The following is an 18,370-nucleotide window of genomic DNA, read 5'->3' as shown; positions in this document are numbered from 1 at the left end:
GAAGCAAAAACTACGTGCTAGTAGGAGATAGACTTTACAGAAGAGCAGCATCATCAGGAGTACTCCTAAAATGTGTCTCATTTGGAGAAGGAAAAGAGATCCTAGATGAAATACACTTAGGTTGCTGTGGAAATCATGCCGCTTCAAGAACACTAGTTGGCAAAGCATTTCGCACCGGATTCTACTGGGCAACCGCTTTGAAAGATGTAGAAGAACTTGTCAGAAAATGCAAAGGTTGCCAAATGTTTGCAAGACAAGCCCATGTGCCAGCTCACAATCTTATCTGCATCCCACCCGCTTGGCCTTTTTCCTGCTGGGGGCTGGATCAAGTAGGACCTCTGAAGAAAGCAAAAGGCGGCTTCGAGTACATCTTTGTAGCAATCGACAAGTTCACCAAGTGGATTGAATACAAACCACTCGCAAAATACAGCGCAGAAAAGCAGTCGAGTTCGTCCAAGACATTATACACCTCTTTGGGATGCCCAATCGAATCATCATAGATCTAGGTTCCCCCTTCATGGCTACAGAATTCAAAAGCTGGGCACAAGACTGTGGTTTCAGTATAGACTACGCGTCTGTTGCACATCCAGAAGGCAACAGACAAGTAGAAAGGGCTAATGGACTCATACTAGCCGGATTAAAACCAAGGTTATATGAAGAACTTGTGGACTATTGAGCCAAGTGGATTAAAGAATTGCCTAAAGCAGTATGGGGGCTATGAACTCAAATGAGCAGAGCAACAGGCTACTCACCCTTCTTCCTAGTTTATGGGACAAAGGCCGTACTACCTGCCGACTTCATCTGGACATCACCAAAGATAGAACAATATGATGAAGGAGAAGCAAAACACACAAGAAGATTAGAACTCGATAGCTCAGAAGAAGTCAGAATAAATGCTACCCTCCAATCAGCCAGATACCTACAAGGTTTAAGACGACACTACAACAAGAGTACCCATCCTCGATCATTATAAGTCGGAGACTTAGTGCTAAGAAGGATACAAAAGACTGATGGACGACATAAGCTACTCAGTCCATGGGAAGGTCCGTTCATTGTCACAAAAATCACCGGACCAGGCACATACAAGTTAATAACCGAAGATGGAAGAGAAATCAACAATACATGGCACATCAGCCAGCTAAGAAGATTATACGCGTAAAAACAACTAAAGAGAAAATGGATATGCAAGTCACAAGGGACCAATGTTCACAATCGACGAAGGACAATATTCTTCGACAACATATGTATTAGTTTATATTCATGATCAATAAAGATGATATTCATCCACAGCATCTTTTGTCATGACTTTCAACGAGTTGTTGTAACTAAAAGCAAAATGGATGAAAACATGCCTGAGCATCCCGGCCGAGAGCAAAATAGCTGAAAAGACGCTTAAGCCCGCCGATGAGGGTAGCTAAAAGCTAACACCCGAAACAAAAAGCAAAATGGCTGAAAACATGCCTGAGCATCCCGGCCGAGAGCAAAATAGCTAAAAAGACGCTTGAGCCCGCCGATGAGGGTAGCTAAAAGCTAACACCCAAAACAAGAAGCAAAATGGCTGAAAACATGCCTGAGCATCCCGGCCGAGAGCAAAATAGCTAAAAAGACGCTTGAGCCCGCCGATGAGGGTAGCTAAAAGCTAACACCCGAAACAAGAAGCAAAATGGCTGAAAACATGCCTGAGCATCCCGGCCAAGAGCAAAATAGCTGAAAAGACGCTTGAGCCCGCCGATGAGGGTAGCTAAAAGCTAACACCCAAAACAAGAAGCAAAATGGCTGAAAACATGCCTGAGCATCCCGGCCGAGAGCAAAATAGCTGAAAAGACGCTTGAGCCCGCCGATGAGGGTAGCTAAAAGCTAACACCTGAAACAAGAAGCAAAATGGCTGAAAACATGCCTGAGCATCCCGGCCGAGAGCAAAATAGCTGAAAAGACGCTTGAGCCCGCTGATGAGGGTAGCTAAAAGCTAACACCCAAAACAAAAAGCAAAATGGTTGAAAACATGCCTAAGCATCCCAACCGAGAGCAAAATAGCTAAAAAGACGCTTGAGCCCGCCGATGAGGGTAGCTAAAAGCTAACACCCGAAACAAAAAGCAAAATGGCTGAAAACATGCCTGAGCATCCCGGCCGAGAGCAAAATAGCTAAAAAGACGCTTGAGCCCGCCGATGAGGGTAGCTAAAAGCTAACACCCAAAACAAAAAGTAAAATGGCTGAAAACATGCCTGAGCATCCCGGCCGAGAGCAAAATAGCTGAAAAGACGCTTGAGCCCGTCGATGAGGGTAGCTAAAAGCTAACACCCAAAACAAAAAGCAAAATGGCTAAAAACATGCTTGAGCATCCTGGCCGAGAGCAAAATAGCTAAAAAGACGCTTGAGCCTGCCGATGAGGGTAGCTAAAAGCTAACACCCGAAACAAGAAGCAAGATGGCTGAAAACATGCCTGAGCATCCTGGCCAAGAGCAAAATAGCTGAAAAGACGCTTGAGCCCGCCAATGAGGGTAGCTAAAAACTAACACCCAAAACTAGTCAACCAAAATTAAGCTTAAAAAGACCCTCCAGCTCTTCATTTTGAAAAGCAAGAGGCTCGGGGGCTACATCCAGATAGGAATACTCTTTTCCTCAGAAAAGCACAAGCGCCACTCAAGAAAGCACTCAGATGTCGAAGTTCGTCAAGGCAACATTCAATACCGAGTCGTTTTACATAGCACGGACGAAAGGTTGTCAACGCAAAGATCTACACCTAACAAGTCTGTCGAAGTTTGCCAAGCGCGGACAAGGTACTCGGCGGATCACAAAAGAGGAAGAAGAGAAAAGTACTCGACAAATCGAGGGATTTCATCAGGATAACACATAGAGTTGAGCAGAGACGAAAACAGGACAAAGTACTCAGCAAGTCAAGTAAATCCGACCACACTCGGGCAAAGAATACATCAATGAAAATAAAGAATCTTCATTTTAAGAGGAATGTAATATTACAAGAGGCTGATCAATTGGATCAGGCATTGTCATCAGGAAGGGAAATATCAATGTTAAGACTGTCTACAACCCTACTGGCTAAACCTTCGACCTCAGACTCCATCCTCTCAACAGTATCAAGGTATTCTTGGCTATCAGCTTCCTCCGCTATCTTGGACAGATGCGCCTCTAGAGCAAGGACCTGGACCTAGGCCAACACATTCTTGGTACATACTTGAGCACACTTCTTCACGAACTCTTGGAAACGAGTCGGAATCCGAGGAATGAACTGAGCCCAAGATTGCCCGTCATCCGCTGGAGTCCGAAGAACATCAGCTACTGAACGAAAAGATTTCCACAAAACATTCCAATTTTCAGTAGCCGTCTCCAGTTTCCCAGACAAGCATTCAATAGTTTTTTTGGGCCTGCACAAGATCTCTGTCAGCTCCACGCCTAATCAGCTTAGCAAGGGTGAGTTCTTCCTCAGCATGAGTAATTACCTCCTCAGCCTTGTTATGACTAGAGCGGACAAGAGCCTTCATTTCATCGATACTCTCCAAGAGCTTCTGCTTCTCAACTCAGAGAACTAGACAAGACACCCAAGAACAAGTCAGCGAAAAAAGAAGTCAAAATACAAGAAGAAACAGGCAGAACCCACGGCACCTTTGCATTCATTCTTCGCGGACTCCACCGTGGCATCTCTCTGCTTCTCCGTCCCCACTACCTAGGCATGAAGGGTCTTCTCCTCCTTTTGGTGCATTTGACATTCTGTCTCCAACTCAGCCCAGAGAAGGTCGAGATCAGCTTTCAGAGCGTCCACCTCAGAAGACAACTTTCTCTCATTTTCAGATGAGAAAAAGAAGCCAGAATGATCACGAGAAAAAGACTGAGCAAAAAGAGACAAAGGAAACAAGGCGTAAGGACAGAAGAAAAACAAGCATGCAAAAAAGGAGTGGCAGTAAAACCTACCTGGAGCTTTTCACCAAAAGAAGTCACGAGGGTCGATAAGCTCCCCTAGGCTGTGGTCAGCTCCGATAATCGATGGGTGGCGTCGAACTGTTGCACCACGTCACCTGAAAAAGAGGGACCGCCGGAAACAAGAGAAGGGGAAGGAGAGGCCGACTGGGGTGAAGAAGGAGCAACCAAAGCAACCTCTAGGGAAGCCGGAGCCAAACCCTCAGAAGGACCCGACACGATGGCCACAGTCACCTCCGGAGTGGCCAAGTCTGCAACTTTGCTAGGTACCTCCGAAGCCCCCGCAGCAACCTCATCAATAGAATGTTGTGAGTCTTGAGGCTCGGAACTCGTTGGCATGGCAGGAGGCAGAGAAGAAGTCAATGAAGAAACAAGAGAAGACGAAACACTAAAAAGTGATAAAAGGAAGCACCGATAAGAACCAGAAGAAGGAAGATAGAAGCCAAAAAAGATAAAAGCCAGAATCTACTCACCCGACCACTTTCTTCTTCGCGAAGCCAAAAGAAGGCCTCGCAGGGGGAACCACGACGGCGAAAATGTCCCCGCCACCCGGCGACGGGAGTGGGATAGCCAACAACGGAGCCGTGGAAGAAGTCGGGGCTGGAGCCATGGAAGAACTCCGCACTGGAGGAGCGGTAGAGCTCGGTACCGAGGCTACCAAAGAACTCAGCACCAGAGCTTCAGAAGAAGTCGGCACGGGAGCCTTGGAAGAACTCACACCCGACCTCCGATTACTTCAAAAAGTTCAAGACTAAAAGTCAAGACAAAGAAGAGAAATTCAATGCAACAGGAATATGAAAAATAACTCACCACCGCATGATGAGGGGTACTTCATCATCCTCTTCTTCCTCAGCCAAGGAAACCAGAGCACCTGCTGAAAAGAGGATAAAAAGTACTCGGTTCAAGAAAGAAACAGGAAAATAAAGGAACAAAGAGTATTAAATGTGCTCACCTAAGAGCATGCTAGCAACAACTGGAGTACCTGAGGGAGTACTTGGTTTACGAGGCTTCTTGGAGACAGGCAGGCCAGATGAAGACCCATCCGTTCGCCCCCTCTTTGGGACACTGCGAGGACCACGAGGGACTAGACGAGGAACATATTCTTCATATACATCAACAAATCCGGAAGAAACCCCAGGAAGGGCTGTAGAGGTTTGGGACTTACTAATTGCAGAAGTTCCAGCTAGACGATCCCCAGTCTCCGCCATGGCAGGGAGAACATCAAGGGGGATCGGGTCGACAAAGTTCTGCCCAAGCTCCTGCAAAAAAGGATAAAACACCGAGACAAAGAAAAACTAAGCAAGAAAGGATGCAGCAAGAGTACATAAAGTACTCAAACAAAAAGATAGACAACTCACAGCTAGGGGCGGGTTGTTGGCTGAGAACTCGGAGACAGCAGGAGGAATGACGCTCACTCCTTTCAGCATCTTCTGGAGACGCTCGAGTACCTCCTCATCGGTCAGCTCAAGAGCTGGGACCATGCGTGAAGGATCCTCGGCCCCAGAATACTCAAAGCCAAGATGCTCCCGCTCTTTCAAAGGCTGAACCCGGTGATGAAGAAAGCTCAAAACAATACCAAAGCCGGTCAAACCCTGCTGTTTTAGCATGCTAATCCTATCAAGGAGTGGCTAGATCACTTGAATCTCAGCAGGTGACTCAAGCTTCTTGTCCCATCGGTCATTCACCATAGGACCAGATCTAGAGTGGACGACGAGGGAAGGGATCAAATTGGCAGCGTAAAACCACTCGGCACGCCAATCTTTTACAGAATCGACCAGGTCATAGTCAAAAAACTTAATCTTGAGACCCTGGTGAAACTGAATCCCGCAACCGTCAAGAATGCTGGTTTCTTCACGGCGGGGTTGAGGTTTCAGATGAAAGAAAAAGCGAAAAAGAGATAGAGAAGGAGGGATTCCAAGGAAAGCTTCACAAAAATAAACGAAAACAGAAAGATAGAGAATGGCATTGGGAGTTAGATGGTTCAGACTAACCCTGAAATAACCAAGAAACTGATAAAGGAAGGCGGAAGCAGGAAGGCAAAGTCTGGCGCGGACAAAGGAAACGAAGAGGACAATCTCACCAGGACCCGGAGCTGGAACCCAATGCTCGCCCAGAACTCTCCATTCAGCGATGACTTTGCTTTGGATCAAGCCATCGCTAACGAGCTCGCACAGCTGGTCTTCGCTTGTTGTTGGAGCCGGCCAAACCTTCTGAGCAGCCCTCATGGCCATGAACTCCTGGTTTTCGATCAAAGAAAGGGATGACTCCTCGTCCACGAAGGTCACCTGAGACTTGCTTGCGGTTTTCTTCTTTCCCATGAACTAGCGGAAGCAAAAAGGCACTAGGGAAGGTGAAGCTAGGATGGTGGTGCTCGGGTGACGGCGACGATGATGGCGGCGGATTTCTAAAAGCTAGGGTTTAAAGGCAGGAGCTGAGCAGCAAAGGAAAGGAAGATGAAAGGTCTTTAAATAGATTTTTCAGTAATAAAAACGGCCCACTAGGCCCATTAAAACATAGTGTGAGAACGCAACGGTCCATTCACCGACGTAGCTAAAACGACGGAGGGCATGAATCCACACAACGGTACAAACCAACGGGCAGATTTCAGACTTATCCATCCAGCACCACGGCAGGGTTATCAGATCGCTACAAGAACAACTCATCAAACCAAGAAGAAAGAAAGGGCTACCTTGCAAGGAACAAAGGAACCCGGTTATTTAAAGAAAGAACTCGGTAATCTCATGAACGACAGGGATCATAGCAGAAAAGTAAAAGACAACTCAGAAGACAAGATTCGTTACATTACAAGCGACTTCAAAAATAGAAGATTACAAATCTTAGAAGACCCAACGAACTCGGCACCACGAAAAGCAAAGTAGCAAAGAGGAACACGGACATGGCTAGGCTCTGGAACGACTACGTGTCCCAAATTGCTACTCAGAAGGACAAACCGCCATCAGCTACACTATTTTCTTCAAAGGACGGACATAGTGCATCCAAGGTGGAAATCGGCAGCACGACAAGACAACATGGAGCAGAGAAGGCCGGCAGGCATCTATCTACCCAAGACCGATGTGATGCTGGATATGATGTTGATCTGCACTGAACAGTCTCAGGACAGGCGACGAAGATCAACCCAGAACTGCCCGATGAAGAAACGAAGCCCACATCACAAGACTTCCTCCAACTATCACCACGTACATCCTGGCACAATGCTATCGCGGGATTAGCCTACCTCTAATCCCTATCACAAGACTTCCTCCAGTTACGACAAGACACACAGGAACTACAAAATATGCCCGGGGGCTATTCTACTTCACAAACTACCATGTTCATGACCATGAAGGTTTCAACAGAATGTCCAATGGATGAAAACAAGCACTCCAGAACAGTATTTATAGACCAAAGGAGCGGCGCACATGGACTAGGAGTACCAACGAAATAAGCCTAACAAAGGACACAGTGAAAAGACAGGACTCAATAATGGATGACTCAGGCGAGAGGAAACAGTACTCGACGATGGGCATATTCGGAAGAATATACCAGCACAGTACAACCCGTGAACAAAAGGCATTTACACTCAACCACCACCATACAACTACATCTAACAACAGCAGACTATCAAAGAATACGCCAAGACCTCGCATCCGAGTTCTTCCTGAACAAAACAACATGGATATACGCTCGGGGGCTCGGCCAGCATCATAGCTTAATCAACACTAAGCTAGGGAGCTCGGCCTTCATTTCAACTACTCCCGGAGGCTCGGAACCAAAGACAAAGGACCAAGAATATAAGAAACTCAAGACTACAACGACGACGACACATCAAGACTCTTCATCCGACTTCTTTTCTAAAGAGAAGAACTCGGAGAAAGCACGGGGCTATGGGATACATAGCCCTAGAATTTTTTGAAGATAAGAATCTGGACCCTCCAACTTTGCAAGCAAAAGCAAGAGGCTCGGGGGCTACACTCAGTGAGTGCAATTTTAACAAAAAATTGCACCCACCCAAAAAGAACCCAGACATAAGCTCAGAGGCTGCATGCCGCGAAACTACTCGGATGATGGTTTAATCCAAGACTAAAGGACCGCTTTGGAAAGATGCCACAAAACTACTCGGATGATGACATAATCCAAGTCTCAGGGACTACTTCAGAACACAAATTTTCAAACAACATAAAGGATCAAGACCCTCCAACTTTTTGTTCCAAATAGCAAGAGGCTCGGGGGCTACACTCAGTGAGTGCACTTTTTCTTCGAAAAAGCGCACGTCACCAAAAGACTTCCTCAACGCAGACCACTTCAAGACATTACGACAAAAAGAACCCAGAACGAGCCATATTTGAGTTCTTTTTAATAAAACTTCAACGAACAATTAGAGCAACTTCAAGACAAGATCCTCTAGCTCCTTGTTCCAAATAGCAAGAGGCTCGGGGGCTACAACCAGATGGATGTACTTTTTCTTCAAAAAGCACTCACCACTCGAAGATCCTAAGAAGCGCTACAAGGTTTCACTCTAGAAAGCACTCGGATGACATTTTGTTCCTACTCAACAAGACTTGAAGGAGCAAAGCGAGACTTTCAGAGCTCAACCATGAAGTGCTCGGGGGCTTGTCGATGCAGGACCCACAGGATACCCCACAAGGGAGAGAGAAGATCTAGTCCAACTAGGATTCTTCCCATGTAATCTTAGTAGTAGAACTATTAAGTAATCCTACTAGGAAATCTCATTGTAAACCAACTAGGACTCTAGCCTCCTGACTATATAAAGGAGGGCAGGGCTCCTGAGAGAAGAGGACAATTGTACAACACAACATATCACAATCAATCCAACGCAAAGGTTAACGCCGACTGGACATAAGGTTATTACTCGATCTACGATCGAGGGCCTGAACCAGGATAAATCGACTATCTCTTGCGTTAACCATCGAGTTCAGCATACGCCGAAGCCTGAACATACTGCCCCGGGTACCCCCGTGGTAGGCTATCGGTGGTGAAACATCGACAGTGGTGTTGTGAGAGGCCTCCCTTGATGACGGGACACCCAAGGAGTTGCCCGGCAGGCCCTCAAGCCTAAGACAGCTGAGGTTGATGGAAGGGGGAGATGGGGCGGCTGAGTGAGTCAGCACCAGCTCTCCTCCTAATGTGACGATGAAATCTAGGTCACCGAAACGCACGTGTACGCCCGGGGCCCAGGTGATTGCATGAGTGGCCATCCGAGGCCTAATTTGGAACGTGCAGTCCCCCTACCTGGCACGCCAACTATCGGTGTTTCGTATAAGCACCGGCAAGTAAATTTATAGTAATGCACGTTAGGCTCGGATGGTGCGCTAAAGGACACAAGATTTATACTGGTTCAGGCCGAATGTCCCTATGTCTAGTTTACTGCTGCTCGTGTTATTAGCACCGTGAACGGTCTGTAGTAAGGGGTACAAACGATCGAGAGAGGGACTGGTCCCAAGTCTCTGATGGAAGGGTTGAAAGGAGGTCAAGAGCTTCGTAGCCGCTTGACTATGTGTATGAGTGCGTGGTATTGTTTCGGTCCCGTTTATGGGAGAAGTGCATCCCCTTTTATAAATCAAGGGGCTGGCTTTACAAGGATGAGGGCTTTATCTAATCTTGTGGTTCACGTCTACCCGGCCTGGTCCTTCATTCTGTTGAGTGCTAAGGAAGATAAGTGCCTACAACACTATCGATGTCCATGTATAGTGTCAGGTTGATTATAGAATGTTGTCCTGCTCAGGGTATGGGCCATAGTACAGTGGTTTTGACTTATTAGCCTTTCCCAGCCTTGCTCCGCATGCCTTCTGGTTCTTATGAGTCTTCGTCGGATTGTCGAGGGATCGGGGTCTGAAGTAACGCCGAGGTCAAGGCCTTCTGGCTTTGGACCTGAGGGGTCGAGGAGCGGGCGCCGCTCCCTCGGGTCCATAGCATGATGACAGAATTCCCATCGTTCGTGGAGATAGCAAATCTTCTTCTGGAGTGTAGCGGTTGTCGTATATCTTCGTCGGGTTCCGTGTCCAAGGGCTGAAGGCAGCGCCTACAATTCTACAGGGTGAGGAGCACGCACCTGTACAACCTTTCGGGCCTTGCGGTGGCCGGAAGGGTCTAAAGCACCCGTCCCATCATCCCCTGGCAGTACTTTTCCTGCCCGGGCACAGGGTATGGTTCTTGGAGCCATGGTTGACCCGAACGTCTTGTCTTGCCCTATCTCTATCATCTTGAGGGAACAGGGAGAAGTGGTCAGATAAGATGAATCCAAACTTTAGATATGGAGTAGGGTGAGGCTTGTTCCTTGCCGTCGGGCGAAGCGGAGACCAATCCCTGCCTCCTGGGCGAGACCGACCTTGCCCCTCTAGGGTCGGGCAAGGCAGAAACTATCCCTCAGCCCTCGGGCAAGACTAAGCCCGCCCTAAAGGCGTCGGGCGAGATGGAGACTAGCCCTAAGCCCTTGGGCGAGGCAGAGCCACCTCAAAGGCGTCAGGCGAGTCGGAGTCTATCCCTTGGCCTTTGGACGAGACCGAGCCCGCCAAAAAGGCACCGGGCGAGACGGAGACTAATCCTCGGCCTTTGGGGCGAGACCGAGCCCACCCCAAAGGCATCGGGCGAGGTGGAACCAAGCTCCTGTCATTCCAGTAAGGGGTGAAGCAATGCTCTTATGCGTCTAGAAGTTTTTAACGTTCGGTGGTTATTGGTTCCACCTTCTGGGGTACCCCCGGATTAGGTCCCCGACACTGTCCTTTTGGGTTTGCATAGTAGGAGGGTGGCTAACTATATCTGACCAAGTGTAACTTGGTAGTTCACTTATGTGCCTACTTGTTGTGGGTTGAAGCTTTATTTGTACACAAACTTGATGTATTAATTAGTAACCTATGTTGGTTACCGCTACTGCTAGTTTATTTCACTTTTATGTTCTTGTTGCTTTGAGAGGACTGTATTACATTGTGATGTTCATGGGTGTCATGGAACCTATGGGACACATCCATTCCCTAGCAGTAGCATAGTCATACCATGCTGATGGCAGTGAATGGATGTGCCCATGGATTTCGTGGCCTTCATGATCTTAGGAATGGCCTTGTTTCAATCTTTATGTCATGCTTTCATATATTTCTATCATTTGTTGGATTTCATATATGTGTTTCCATGACTTGGTGCCTAGAGTGGGTTTTGATCTGGCCTATGATGCAAAATGTGAAATAAACTATGAGGTGGCTACACAACTGTTTCCTATTGTTATTGTTTTTCATGGCTTATTCTTGCTGGTTTTCATGACTGTCATCAAATCCATCAGAACCATCCATTCTCTAGTAACACCACTTGGATGACGACAGAGAATGGATGGCTAGATGGGTTCCATGGTAGCCTTGATGTTGTGTTCCTACTTATTTGCATTATCAAACTTACTACTTCTCTAGACTTGTTTGGTACATGTGCTTACCTGTGATGAGTACTTACATGAATTGCAGCACCAAATTCTATAGCTGAGGCCACCATTTTTTAAAGCCTATGATGTCAACAATTTAAGTTGATCAAGATGAACCACCTCATTGGTGTGGTATTTAGGATCATGGGTTGCTTCTTCTCTCAATCCCAAGATCTTCAATGCCACACTCATGGCTTGTTTCATGATTTACATTTGACTGAGGCTAATGAACTTTTTAATTTGACAGCAAATGGCCCCTTGCTATGTGGTTTTTGAGGGGAGGATCCCTAGGATTTACTAGACTTGGCATGAATGCAGCCTTCAAGTGCTTGGGTACTCTGATGCTAGGTACAAGAAGTACAAAAACTATGATCAGGCTCTACTTGATTACAATGCATCCAAAGAGCTTCAAAGAGGGCTCCAGAAACAGTAGCATAGGCATAGTGTGGCTATGCCTAATGGTGCAACTGATGGTAAGCTAGTAAGTTGGAAAAATGTGCTTATATTGGCCCTTTGTGTGATGTTGTTTGCTATTTGGCAGAAGGTAAACAAGTCTCCCTCGTGTAATTGCAATGTGTAGGCCAATGATGACAACAACCTAGGCTTCATTAGCTGCCTTTATGCTTTTGTTCTATGTCTCGTGAACCCATGTCTTAGTTGGTTATGCTTTTGGACAGATGTTGTATGTACTAAATTCACATTTGTGTTGTTGATCTCTCTGTCACATTGATTTTTAATTATATGGAGGCAGCTATGATTAATTAATGCATGGCAACACTAATTAGTCTGAGGCCAATCTGATCAAATTCACATTGCTATTGTTGTATCCTCTTATCTGATCATATTTGCATTCTCAAATCTACTCTTGTTTTCTCTACATTGCTGGTTCTGGTATTTAGCCTATGGCTAGCCGGGCCAAAATCAAACACTACCTCCATATGGTAGTTGGAGGTAGTTGGTGTTGGGCCAGGCTGGCTAAAAGAAAACAAACACAACCTCTCCTAGGCCTGTCTCACCAGTTGTAGGAAATCAAACACACCCTTGTGTGTGCTCTAGACCAGGCCATGGCTGGCCTAGGCCTGGCTGACGGGCTCAGCCACCCCTACGCCCTATATCAAACATGCCCTGTAGATCCACCCTTCAGGACACATCAGGACCACAAAACTGGATGTTGAAATATTTTATTAACAGAATTCAAGATCAAGAGGGATGTGTAACATCATGTGTACTAAGTCCACAGAAGTCAAAACATCACTTCTCATTCTATAGCAACTGAGGCTAGAACCTCTAGTTGTAGACTTGTAGTTTTCCTCAATTTGTTTACTCAAACTTACGCATAGGCAATCATGCCCTGTCAAAGAATCCCTACGGTCTGCGCATTGAGAAAATGCTCTCTTAGAGTGTCAAATATATAATATAAGATTTGGAATTGTGTAGGTAAAATATTAGCATTAGTTATATGGTTACAAGTGTTGTGTAACTCTACGACCAGGCACTTCTAAATGAGAAACCGAAAACCGAACTGAGCGGAACCGAGCCGAAATGTTGGTTCTTCAGATTTCAGTTTTGGCTTCGCTTTTAGTACCTGATATCTTTGGTTATTAGCTATGACTTCGAAGCCAGCTCCCAACCGAACCGACAAACCTAGAAACTAATCCTAGCCTTCCTAGGCCTTCCTCTACCCTAGCCCAACAACCCTGTTCCACTTCAAAAATAGAAAAACCAAGCACATCAAAGCCGACTCCTTTCCTCCTCCTAAGATCTAGGTCGGTCCTTTCCTCACCCTCAATCCTCATAGAATTGGATGGCGATGGTGGCCGACACCTCAGCATCGGTGGTGCGTCTACGCTGAGTGGGGCGGTGATCGGCTGAAAGGTCCTTGTGAGGTTTTGGTAATTGAGTGACAACCTAGGTAGACTAGTTGTGTTTATGTGAGATACATAGGTGATTAGTCCACAGGTACATATGTGTGAGCGATATATGCCATGAAGGTGAAAATGGCTTGGAGATGTTGCAAAGCTCACACATGTGATGATGAAGGAGCTCATTGCACATGAGACATGACATTGAGTCATGTGATCATGGTGGAGAAGATCAAGACAAGACTTGGCTTGATGGACCGGTTGCAAGCATGAAGGGCAAGTTGGAGGCTTTGGAGCAATGGACCGCGTGGCGGTGAAGCTTGAGCAAGACTTGGCGCTGATGGATGAAGGCAACGATGAAAAGCAAGCGAAGTCAAGATCGATGAACCAATATGATCACATGATGATATGAAGTGGATCATATCATTGTTGATCATGTTGGTGCATGTGTTGCATCGACATTGGAGGAGATGGAATGGAATGCACAAGGCAAAGGTATAACCTAGGGCATTTCATTTTGCCGGTCATAGGTGTGTAGAGAAGTTGATGACCGGGTTTAGGATAGAAGGCCGTACTATCAAGAGGGGCAAACTTGTTTGCATATCGGTCATCTAGTGCCACTTGAGTGATCTAACTTTGCATCGTCGCTAGGATCGAGTGGCGTGGCAAGTTGAGTGGCTAATCCTTTGGGAAATGATTGTAAAAATGCTAACACACATACACATGGTGATGTACACTTGGTGGTGTTGACATATTTATAAAGGAGATGAAGTTGGAGTTGATGTGGATCAACTCGGCGATGGAATGGAGGTGAGAAGGGTTTCAAACTCCACCGACACACTAGACAGAAAAGATAGGGTCTCATAGAGTGCATCGGACGCTGGTCATGTGGTGACCGGACGCTGGGTTCCAGCGTTCGGTCAGTAGTGGCTGACAGCGTGCAGGCGTCGGTCATCGACCAGACACTAGCACTGGAAGTGACCGGATGTTGACTGTGTGTGTCCGGTCAAGGTGACGTATGATGATGCGGGCAGAGTAGAGAAGCTAGAAGTGACCGGACGCTGGTGCTGCATCCGATCGTGACCGACCAGACGCGTCCGGTCATGTCCGGTACCTTACTGGAAACGACCGGACACTGAGGTTGCTGCGTCCGGTCAGTTCAAGCTAGAGCGTCCGGTCGATAGATGACCGTTGAGATCTAGTGAATAGCATTTGAAGAAGGGGACACGTGGCATGCATCGCACGACCGGACGCTGAGAGCCAGCGTCTGGTCGTCTCGACTTTTGCCCAGTGAAGGGGTAACGGCTCTATTTGTTCGTGGGGTTATAAATAGAAGCCACGGTCGGCCTTGGGTCACAAGCTGAGCACACTAGAGCCTTGGTGGCTTATGTAGTAGTGCTTGGGAGTCCTCCATCTCACATATACTTGATAGTGATCATTTGATTGTGTGAGAGAGCGATTCTAGTGCGATTGCATCGAGTGGCACTAGGTGATCGAGTTGCAAGCCGGTGGTGCTTGTTACTCTTGGAGGTTGCCACCTCCTAGATGGCTTGGTGGTGGTCTCCGTTGAAGCCTGCAAGAAGCTTGTGCGGTGCTCTAGAGAAGAGCTTTATGAAGGGCATTGTGCTCGCCCCGTGGGAGCCGCGAAGAGCAACTCTAGTTGAGCGTGTCATTGAGCTACCCTCACTTTCGAGGTAGGTTCTTGCGGTGCCCGACGTGCGGGCTTGGTGGGTGATGCCAATTAGCCACCAAACCACCAAGTGAGAGGTCGACACAACGGGGACGTAGCGTGTTGGCAAGCACGTGAACCTCGGGAGAAAAATAATCATGTCAACCTTGTTCTTCCCTTTAGTTTGCATCCTCATTACACAAGCTTGTAATTACTATTGACACCATTTTTTGCACATGTTAAAATGTTCAGAGTGGACTAATCGGCAAGGGGAAAGTTACTGTATACTTTGATAGCCGATGAAAGCCAGCTTGTAAAGATGGTTGCCGATAGCTGGTGATGCCGATAAAGGGAGGCTTGAAGACTACTGCCGATGAAACAGGGAGTATGCCGATGAAGGGAGATTTGAGGACTACTACTGATGAAACAAGGAGTATGCTGATGGGGGAAGACTTGAAGACTATTGCCGATGAGACAGGGGGTATGCCGATGGGAGGAAGGACAGTGAGATTTCCATCGTAATTAAGGCGGACAGGGAAATAGATAGGAGTTGATTTCTTTTTCTATATTTGTTAGAGTATGATTCATGTAAGAGTCACGTGTTTCCTTAGATATGGGCTTGGTGTCCTAGTTGTGTTTGGTTGTGTTTCTTTAGATCAGGGTATAAATATGGAGTGAGGGGCAATGTAAATAGAGATATCAATCAATATCAAAACCAATTTTTACTCCTATTTGCATCTACTTACTTTTCGGCGACTTCGTCAATTTGCATTATTTTCTCTTTACGAGTTCTCATTGATTCGGCGAGCTGCATCGCTTCAGTGCGACCTTCGGCGATCCTCGAGTTCTGCGTGAGTACCTCTTGGCCGTGACTTCCGGGCATATCGCTATTGTCAGGACCAAAGTGCTCGTATTTTTCATCCTTGTCGATTAGCAGGTCAAATCGACTGGCACGCCTTGGATACCGATTCGGGTATTAGCCCTTTGTGTTTGCAGATCCACTTTTGCATCAACACATCTTTTGGCACGCCCGGTGGGACAAATCAATCCGATCAATATGTTCAATTCCGAGATCGATGCAGGGAATATTATCGCGGTATCAGAAGAAGATCTTAAGGAAGAACAGAGGCAGGCTATGGAAAAGGCCGTAGAAGAATACAGGCAGCTTTGTCTGAAATCGTTTAGCCTGAACAAGAGTGGACAAGTTATCTAAAAGCAAGATTTGCTGTTGCCTCGGCAGGTTACCTTTGATTCCAACCCTGGTAAACTTCAAGAGATGGTTAATTCTGCAGTAAATCATGCTTTGATTAATCATTCCAATGTGTTGTCCAATACTGTTCATAATGCTGTGGTTTGAACTCTCAAAGAAGGACAAGCGTCACTGCATTATGTTGGGCCTGCCTATCACCAACCAGAGCCGGCATCTGTCAATACTCCATCGGCTCCCTCGGCCATTGTGGGTACAGAAGTTACTTCGTCTCCAGTATCGGCAGGCTTACCTAATATTCAATCTACACTGGTATGATCAGATCCGGTACTACCAGGAGGACGAATTCAGCTTAGTACAGATCTATCGGCATCAGCTATGTCAGGCCCTGTGTCTCAGAATAGCCAGATTCCTACTAATTGGTGGGGATATGGTATGCCTCCGGAGTCATCTGCTTTCAATCCTGGATTACCTCAAATGTTTGACGCAGTAGGTAAAGCTCCTATACCATCGGCTATTTCGCTGATGGCCCAAGTGCCTCAATATGCCACAACAACTACTGTGCAACCAACTCCAGGGGGTTTCCAGATGCCTGCGGTTCAAACGCCCAGTTCAAATCCATCGGCAAGTTTACTGCCGATACAGCAGAAAGCCCCTGTTATGAGTCAAACTGGGGTTCAGTTTATGCCTCAAGCTGGTTATAATTATCCAACAATATCAGCAAATTACCAGCCATCGGTGAGTTTTGTACCGATGGGTTCTAATAATGGTTGGTCAGGACAGTTACCTGTTCAACACACAGTTCAGCAAAATCAACAGATTGCAGGGATTCAACAAGGTTATATGCAAGCTGGTGTTCAGAATCAAGCATCGGCAGCTCAGCCGATGAATCCTTTCCAACAGGTTAATGGACCACAAGTAACGGCAAATATGCCGATTGCTGGAGATCGTGGGCCACAAAGATATGTGGAAGGATATCAGCAGGTACCTCCTATAGAAATTCAGCCAGTTCGTCAGCAGGAAGTTGATGCTTTTTAGGCCGATAGGATAGCAGAAATTATGAAGGATCAGTTTGGGATAAAGCCCAAGGTCAATACTTATTCTTATCGGACTCCATATCCTCCTGCATATGATTTAATTCCTCTCCCAAATCGGTACAAGGTACCAAATTTCACTAAATTCTCTGGGCAGGATGATACATCAACAATGGAACACGTCAATCGCTTCATTATTCAATATGGAGAGGCAGCTAGCAGAGATGAATTAAGAGTTTGATTATTTTCATCATCTTTGTCTGGATCGGCATTTACGTGGTTCATTTCATTACCACCAAATTCTATTATTACCTGGGCTGATCTAGAAAAACAATTTCATAAGTATTTCTTTGCTGGAATCCATGAAAAGAAGCTTACTGATTTAGTAAAATTGAGACAGCGCAATGATGAATCGGTAGAGAGCTTTGTGCAAAGACTACGAGATGTAAAAAATAGGTGCTACAGTCTGGTGCTGGATGATCGGTAGCTTGCCGATCTAGCTTTCCATGGGTTATTGCCACATCTTAAAGACAGATATGCTTCTCAGGAATTTGAAAGCCTCAGTCATCTTGTGCAAAGGATCTCCGATCAAGATACTAGGGTTTTTGAACCTAAAAAGAATTGGAGTAAAAAGGTATCATTTGTTGAAGAAGTAGGAGATTCTGATTCTGATGAAGAACCAGTTATCGGCTTAGCTGAGTGGATTAAGAATAAAAAGCCAATATCTTGTCCCTTTGGTAAAAAAGAGCCAGAAAAGTTTACCTTTGATATCACCAAGGCTGACAAAATATTTGATCTTCTGCTTCAAGAGGGTCAAATTAAGCTGTCACCTAATCATGTGATCCCATCAGCAGAAGAGTTGAAGAAGATCTTGTACTGCAAATGGCACAATGCAACTTCACACAGTACAAATGAATGCAAGGTGTTCAGGCAACAGTTACAATCGGCTATTGAATCTGGGAGAATTAAGTTTGGTACTTCTAATGCCCAAAGGCCGATGAAAATTGATCAACACCTCTTTCCAGCAAATACGTTGGAGGCCAAAGGGAAGACCAAGGTATTGACGTCCGAGGCTGCTGAGAAAAACGCATCAGTGGATCCCCAACATCGGATAACTACCGATGATGCAAGAAGTAAGGGATTGCTGGGAGAAAGCAGTAGTTCCAAAAAACCTCCTCGACCTGGCATTGTGATTACTCATCGAAGGCAGCAGGAGGGTTGGCGTCAGCGTAATGATCGATAT

This window comes from Miscanthus floridulus, chromosome 1 (genome assembly GCF_019320115.1).
Source record: "Miscanthus floridulus cultivar M001 chromosome 1, ASM1932011v1, whole genome shotgun sequence".
NCBI classification, from domain to species: domain Eukaryota; kingdom Viridiplantae; phylum Streptophyta; class Magnoliopsida; order Poales; family Poaceae; genus Miscanthus; species Miscanthus floridulus.
Note: the sequence above shows the minus strand (reverse complement) of the source record.